Genomic DNA, 8,696 nt, shown 5'->3' with positions numbered 1-8,696 from the left:
GGTGGCTACCGTTACCTGTGGCAGGTGGCTACCGTTACCTGTGGCAAGTGGCTACCGTTACCTGTGGCAGGTGGCTACCCTTACCTGTGGCAGGTGGCTACCGTTACCTGTGGCAAGTGGCTACCGTTACCTGTGGCAGGTGGCTACCGTTACCTGTGGCAGGTGGCTACCGTTACCTGTGGCAAGTGGCTACCGTTACCTGTGGCAGGTGGCTACCGTTAACTGTGGCAGGTGGCTACCGTTACCTGTGGCAGGTGGCTACCGTTACCTGTGGCAGGTGGCTACCGTTAACTGTGGCAGGTGGCTACCGTTAACTGTGGCAGGTGGCTACCGTTACCTGTGGCAGGTGGCTACCGTTACCTGTGGCAGGTGGCTACCGTTAACTGTGGCAGGTGGCTACCGTTAACTGTGGCAGGTGGCTACCGTTACCTGTGGCAGGTGGCTACCGTTAACTGTGGCAGGTGGCTACCGTTACCTGTGGCAGGTGGCTACCGTTACCTGTGGCAGGTGGCTACCGTTACCTGTGGCAAGTGGCTACCGTTACCTGTGGCAGGTGGCTACCGTTAACTGTGGCAGGTGGCTACCGTTACCTGTGGCAGGTGGCTACCGTTAACTGTGGCAAGTGGCTACCGTTACCTGTGGCAGGTGGCTACCGTTACCTGTGGCAGGTGGCTACCGTTACCTGTGGCAGGTGGCTACCGTTAACTGTGGCAGGTGGCTACCGTTACCTGTGGCAGGTGGCTACCGTTAACTGTGGCAAGTGGCTACTGTTACCTGTGGCAGGTGGCTACCGTTAACTGTGGCAAGTGGCTACAGCTACCTGTGGCAGGTGGCTACCGTTAACTGTGGCAGGTGGCTACCGTTACCTGTGGCAGGTGGCTACCGTTACCTGTGGCAGGTGGCTACCGTTACCTGTGGCAGGTGGCTACCGTTAACTGTGGCAGGTGGCTACCGTTAACTGTGGCAGGTGGCTACCGTTACCTGTGGCAGGTGGCTACCGTTACCTGTGACAGGTGGCTACCGTTAACTGTGGCAGGTGGCTACCGTTAACTGTGGCAGGTGGCTACCGTTAACTGTGGCAGGTGGCTACCGTTAACTGTGGCAGGTGTATAGGTGTCTATCAACAGGGATGGGAGAGAGAGAGAGAGAGAGAGAGAGAGAGAGAGAGAGAGAGAGAGAGAGAGAGAGAGAGAGAGAGAGAGAGAGAGAGAGAGAGAGAGAGAGGGAGAGAGATAGAGCTACAGGTCCAGATTTCTACCATCCCATATCGTCCATCATCAGTACATGTGGTAGGCCGGATAATCCCCCATCCCCCCCTATCCCTCCCCCCGTAACATACCATCCCCCCCCACTTCATTGTCACCCCCCCCCCCTTGCTCTTATCCCCATATGCTCCCCCCCCTCCCTCGGGCCAGCCCCTGGCCCAGTATCTGGACAAGCCATCGGCCGGCCAGTTCATCCTATTACAGGTGTCGAGCTGTATCACTCGGCCCCCAGCACGGGGCGGGGCCCGCAAGCACCCCCCCACCCTCTTCACACACACACACACACACACACACACACACACACACATACACACACACACACACACACACACACACACACACACACACACACACACACACACACACACACACACAGGATGACCTGCACAAACTGGAGGAATGGTCTAGAAAATGGCTGCTAAAGTTCAACTCAGGAAAGTGTAAGATAATGAAATTAGGCGAAGGGAGCAGGAGGCTGAACACAAGGTACCATCTGGGAGGTGAAATCCTGCAAGAGTCAAATAGAGAGAAAGATCTGGGGGTCGATATCACACCGAACCTGTCCCCAGAGGTCCACATCGAAAGAATATCATCAGCGGTATATACTAGACTGGCCAACATAAGAACTGCCTTTAGAAACTTGTGTAAGGAATCGTTCAGAATCCTGTATACCACTTATGTAAGACCAATCCTGGAGTATGCAGCTCCAGCCTGGAGTCCATACCTAGTTAAACACAAGACAAAGCTAGAGAAGATTCCGCGGTATGCCACCAGACTCGTCCCGGAACTGAGAGGATTGAGCTACGAGGAAAGGCTAAGGGAGCTGAACCTCACAACCCTGGAAAACAGAAGAGTAAGGGGAGACATGATAACCACCTACAAAATTCTCAAAGGAATTGACAGGGTGGACAAAGACAAACTCTTCAGCACGGGTGGGACACGAACAAGGGAACACAGGTGGAAACTTAGTACCCAGATGAGCCACAGAGACGTTAGAAAGAATTTTTTCAGTGTCAGAGTAGTTAATAAATGGAATGCATTAGGCAGTGATGTGGTGGAGGCTGACTCCATACACAGTTTCAAATGCAGATATGATAGAGCCCAGTAGACTCAGGAATCTGTACATCAGTTGATTGACGGTTGAGAGGCTGGACCAAAGAGCCAAAGCTCAACCCCCGCAAGCACAATTATGTGAGTACAATTAGGTGAGTACACACACACATCTGGACAAAATACAAGAATGGTGCAGCAACTGGCTACTGAAATTCAACTGAAGCAAGTGCAACGTAATGTAACAGGCACTTACAAGAGGAGAGCGGACGCAAGGCATTTGAGAGTGAATCTCATCAGCTGAATATGCAAGGATGGAACTAGCATGCCACATACGTCAGACCCACTTCTGGAATATGCAGCACTATATCATTGGCTTCTTTGATTGTTAAACACAAAACGAAGCTGCCAGCGAAAGTTGACTTGGGAGAGACTTGAGGCGAGACAAGCGAGTTACAACAGTGAGACACGTGGGACACAGGGAGACACAGCAGGTGGTACACAGACACATGGGACACAGGGAGACACAGCTGGTGGTACACAGACACATGGGACACATGGAGACACAGCAGGTGGTACACAGACACATGGGACACAGGGAGACACAGCTGGTGATACACAGACACATGGGACACATGGAGACACAGCAGGTGTGTGAGATACAGAAAATGACAGACATAACGACACAGTGATAAGGTGTGTAGACAAAGATAAAAGTGAGAGTGGCACAGAGACACGGAGTGTGGAAGTGAGAGAGACACGGGACATTAATGCTGACTGACACGTACATAGGGCGGGAGGGGAGTGTGTGTGTACGTGTGTGTACGTGTGTGTACGTGTGTACATGTGTATGTGTGTGTGGTGTGTACGTGTGTGTGTGTGTGTGTGTGTGTGTGTGTGTGTGTGTGTGTGTGTGTGTGTGTGTGTGTGTGTGTACGTGTGTGTGTGTGTGTGTGTGTGTGTGTGTGTGTGTGTGTGTGTGTGTGTGTGTGTGTGTGTGTGGTGTGTACGTGTGTGTGTTTGTGTGTGTGTGTTTGTGTGTGTGTGTGTGTGTGTGTGTGTGTGTGTGTGTGTGTGTGTGTGTGTGTGTGTGTGTGTGTGTGGTGTGTACGTGTGTGTGTGTGTGTGTGTGTGTGTGTGTGTGTGTGTGTGTGTGTGTGTGTGTGTGTGTGTGTGTGTGGTGTGTACGCGTGTGTGTGTGTGTGTGTGTGTGTGTGTGTGTGTGTGTGTGTGTGTGTGTGTGTGTGTGTGTGTGGTGTGTACGTGTGTGTGTGTGTGTGTGGTGTGTACGTGTGTGTGTGTGTGTGTGTGTGTGTGTGTGTGTGTGTGTGTTGTGTACGTGTGTGTGTTTGTGTGTGTGTGTGTGTGTGTGTGTGTGTGTGTGTGTGTGTGTGTGTGTGTGTGTGTGTGTGGTGTGTACGTGTGTGTGTGTGTGTGTGTGTGTGTGTGTGTGTGTGTGTGTGTGTGTGTGTGTGTGTGTGTGTGTGTGTGTGTGTGTGTGTGGTGTGTACGTGTGTGTGTGTGTGTGTGTGTGTGTGTGTGTGTGTGTGTGTGTGTGTGTGTGTGTGTGTGTGTGTGTGTGTGTGTGGTGTGTACGTGTGTGTGTTTGTGTGTGTGTGTGTGTGTGTGTGTGTGTGTGTGTGTGTGTGTGTGTGTGTGTGTGTGTGTGTGTGTGTGTGTGTGTGGTGTGTACGTGTGTGTGTGTGTGTGTGTGTGTGTGTGTGTGTGTGTGTGTGTGTGTGTGTGTGTGTGTGTGTGTGTCCGTCCCTTGGATGTGTATGCTGGTTCGAGTGGTGACTCCTAACACATCCCTCAGTTTCAGAACACTATACTATAGTTCAGTTCCGTCCGTGCTCTAAGAGTCACCTTTCCTTACACCTCTGTGAGCCCATTACGTGCCTCTGTAACCCTTGCCACCACCGCCCACGCCATGGGTATGGGGTGCATAATAAATCAATGAAACAAAAAATGTGGACCTTCTTAAAGGGTAAACTCAGATATTTTCCAGTTTTGTGCATGTTACTGACATTATTCTGTCAACGTCTTGGGGATATAAATATATATATATATATATATATATATATATATATATATATATATATATATATATATATATATATATATATATATATATATATATATATATTAGTATATTTTGGTAGCAGTCTTTCCTGTAGACATATATTATTAAATATGACCGAAAAAGTAAGATTAATAATTCTAACACGAATTTTCTCAATCTTTCGTACATTTCGCTTCACTGTTGGAGGTAAATCAAAAATCAATTCTCCAAAATTCATTTTTATTTCTAGTCTGACGCGACACGAGCGCGTTTCGTAAAACTTATTACATTTTCAAAGACTTTAGTTCACAAATACACAACTGAACAGAACTTACGCATCTCCGATTTTATATCTACATTTGAGTGAGGTGGAAGCGGTGATGTGGCATTAACACAAGACAGAACAAAATGTGGTATTAATAGGGTATTAATTTCATCAACACAAGACAGAACAAGAGTATTAATAGGGTATTAATTTCATCAACACAAGACAGAACACGAAACAATGGATATTGAATAGAAGTGTTTGTAGAAAGCCTATTGGTCCATATTTCTTGATGCTTCTATATTGGAGCGGAGTCTTGAGGTGGGTAGAATATAGTTGTGCAATAATTGGCTGTTGATTGCTGGTGTTGACTTCTTGATGTGTAGTGCCTCGCAAACGTCAAGCCGCCTGCTATCGCTGTATCTATCGATAGATACAGCCTCGATACTGGAACCGGCTATGGTGTTCAGGGCCGTGTTTTCTCAGAACATAATCATTAATTGTTTAACTGTCATGTCCCCAATTACCTCTATGTTGTGATCCTCAGTTCGGTTAATTGTGTTGTTCTTTCATGCCATCTTTATCCTCTGTCTTGCCTCCTCCCCCGTCCGTCGACCCGTCGACCCACCTCCTGGTCTCCTACATCCTTCCTTCCACTTTATCTGACAAAGTTCATTATATCCTGCGTGGATTACTCTTCCCATCCCGCGTGGATTACTCTTCCCATCCTGCGTGGATTACTCTTCCCATCCTACGTGGATTACTCTTCCCATCCCGCGTGGATTACTCTTCCCATCCCGCGTGGATTACTCTTCCCATCCTGCGTGGATTACTCTTCCCATCCCGCGTGGATTACTCTTCCCATCCTGCGTGGATTACTCTTCTCATCCTGCGTGGATTACTCTTCCCATCCTGCGTGGATTACTCTTCTCATCCTGCGTGGATTACTCTTCTCATCCTGCGTGGATTACTCTTCTCATCCTGCGTGGATTACTCTTCTCATCCTGCGTTGATTACTCTTCTCATCCTGCGTGGATTACTCTTCTCATCCTGCGTGGATTACTCTTCTCATCCTGCGTGGATTACTCTTCCCATCCTGCGTGGATTACTCTTCTCATCCTGCGTGGATTACTCTTCTCATCCTGCGTGGATTACTCTTCTCATCCTGCGTGGATTACTCTTCTCATCCTGCGTGGATTACTCTTCTCATCCTGCGTGGATTACTCTTCTCATCCTGCGTGGATTACTCTTCTCATCCTGCGTGGATTACTCTTCTCATCCTGCGTGGATTACTCTTCTCATCCTGCGTGGATTACTCTTCTCATCCTGCGTGGATTACTCTTCTCATCCTGCGTGGATTACTCTTCTCATCCTGCGTGGATTACTCTTCTCATCCTGCGTGGATTACTCTTCTCATCCTGCGTGGATTACTCTTCTCATCCTGCGTGGATTACTCTTCTCATCCTGCGTGGATTACTCTTCTCATCCTGCGTGGATTACTCTTCTCATCCTGCGTTGATTACTCTTCTCATCCTGCGTGGATTACTCTTCTCATCCTGCGTGGATTACTCTTTCCATCCTACGTGGATTACTCTTCATCCTACGTTGATTACTCTTCCCATACTGCGTGGATTACTCTTCCATCCTACGTGGATTACTCTTCCATCCTACGTGGATTACTCTTCCCATCCTACGTGGATTACTCTTCCATCCTACGTGGATTACTCTTCCATCTTACGTGGATTGCTCTTCCCATACTGCGTGGATTATTCTTCCCATCCTGCGTGGATTACTCATCCATCCTGTGTGGATTACTCATCCATCCTGCGTGGATTACAGTGCTCTCTGGTTGTGCTTATGTTTGAACGCAAGGAGTCCACGGCTCTCCAAAACTCTCCCAGCAAGCAATAGAAATATTGTCGGAACCAAAGTGGACAAGCAACAGCCTGTTGGACCAAGTTGTCACGAGTCGAACCTGGTCCCCCGGCCGGCCTTAGGGTGTACGAGGACTCCAGAAACCCTCTACAGGTATACCCCAGGTAATTTTCTTTATTGGTTTTAGTTATTTTTCCCATTCTGGTGGTTTACATACACCGTTGGTGTTCTGTGTCACGGTGTTCTGTTGTTCTGTGTCACGGTGTTCTGTTGTTCTGTGTCACGGTGTTCTGTTGTTCTGTGTCACGGTGTTCTGTTGTTCTGTGTCACGGTGTTCTGTTGTTCTGTGTCACGGTCTTCTGTTGTTCTGTGTCACGGTCTTCTGTTGTTCTGTGTCACGGTGTTCTGTTGTTCTGTGTCACGGTGTTCTGTTGTTGTTCTGTGTCACGGTGTTCTGTTGTTGTTCTGTGTCACGGTGTTCTGTTGTTGTTCTATGTCACAGTGTTCTGTTGTTGTTCTGTGTCACGGTGTTCTGTTGTTGTTCTATGTCACAGTGTTCTGTTGTTGTTCTGTGTCACGGTGTTCTGTTGTTGTTCTGTGTCACGGTGTTAGCCAGACTTAAAGCAAGTCTACAAGTGGAATGAGTAAGGTCTAATTCCTGAGGCAAGCCTGTACCCACCTTTAGGGCACCGCTCTGCTCTGTAAACCTACCTAATCTAACCCAACCCAACCCCAACCTATTCTAACATACTCTACACTAACCCAACCCAACCCCAATCTATTCTAACATACTCTACACTAACCCAACCCAACCCCAACCTATTTTAACATACTCTACACTAACCCAACCCAACCCCAATCTATTCTAACATACTCTACACTAACCCAACCCAACCCCAACCTATTCTAACATACTCTACACTAACCCAACCCAACCCCAATCTATTCTAACATACTCTACACTAACCCAACCTAACGTGTTCTATCCTAACATAACCCTATTTTAAATTAAGCTGACTCAAGCTAACATAACCTATAGTTACTCATCCTTAAAGTCTAAACGTGATTGGTGAGTCTGATTCAGTTGTGTTGGGTCAGATTAATAGCAATTACGGTGAGGCTTAAGTAACACTTACCTGTGGGTGAGTACACAGGTAGGAGTTGGTGGGTGTGGGTGGGTGTGGGTGGGTGTGGGTGGATGTGGGTGGGAGTAGGGAGTACAGGTTGGGCAGTGGGTGGGAGGAGAGGAGTGGGTGGGAGGAGAGGGTGAGGGGCCAGCCTACCTATACACATCTCACCACCCACAATATTCCCTCACTCTGGGTAAGCCAATAAGGTTCCAGAGCACAGCCTCTGAGCCTATTACGGCCCCCCCATACCGACTCCCCAGCGGCTCATCCCTTCCCCCCATCCCCATTACTGCACACCCTTCCCCCCACCTCCACCTCTCAACCCCTCACATAAGCCAATAGGATGACCACACTGCCTATTACTGTCAGCATCACCACTCTCAAATGGTCTCAGCACTCCGTGTATATCCTTGGAGTAGGGGGGGTCATGGGGCTGTGTTGGGGGGGGGGGGTCATGGGCTGTGTTGGGGGGGGGGGGTCATGGGGCAGTGTAGGGGGAGGGGGGGCTGAGAGATGTGTCGGGGTGAAGAGGTAGTGTGGAAGGCACGGGAGGTGGTGGGTTATAAACATTCCATCACCTGGAGGGCTGCAGGAGACTCGAACCCTGGACCCCACGTGGGTGAGGCAGAAGCTCTATCGACTGAGCTATGAGTAGCCTTAATAAGGAAAGTTTCCAGAAGCAGCATCCTGCTGCTTCTGGAATTATTTTTGGTTAAATTCCAGTCTGAGTTCTGCTGAGTTAGTCTCCTAGAACCCGGGTGGGTAACCTGTGTCTCTGAGGTCTCCCCTCACCACTCCCCTCATCACTCCCCTCATCACTTCCCCTCACCACTCCCCCTCACCACTCCCCCTCATCACTCCCCTCATCACTCCCCTCATCACTTCCCCTCACCACTCCCCCTCACCACTCCCCCTCATCACTCCCCTCATCACTCACCCTCACCACTCTCCTCATCACTTCCCCTCATTACTTCCCCTCATCACTCCCCCTCACCACTCCCCTCACCACTCCCCTCATTACTTCCCCTCACCACTCCCCTCACCACTCC

The sequence above is a fragment of the Procambarus clarkii genome, chromosome 6, assembly GCF_040958095.1.
Source record: "Procambarus clarkii isolate CNS0578487 chromosome 6, FALCON_Pclarkii_2.0, whole genome shotgun sequence".
Classification (NCBI taxonomy): domain Eukaryota; kingdom Metazoa; phylum Arthropoda; class Malacostraca; order Decapoda; family Cambaridae; genus Procambarus; species Procambarus clarkii.
The sequence above is the reverse complement of the archived record's forward strand: the minus strand, read 5'-3'. Positions refer to the sequence as shown.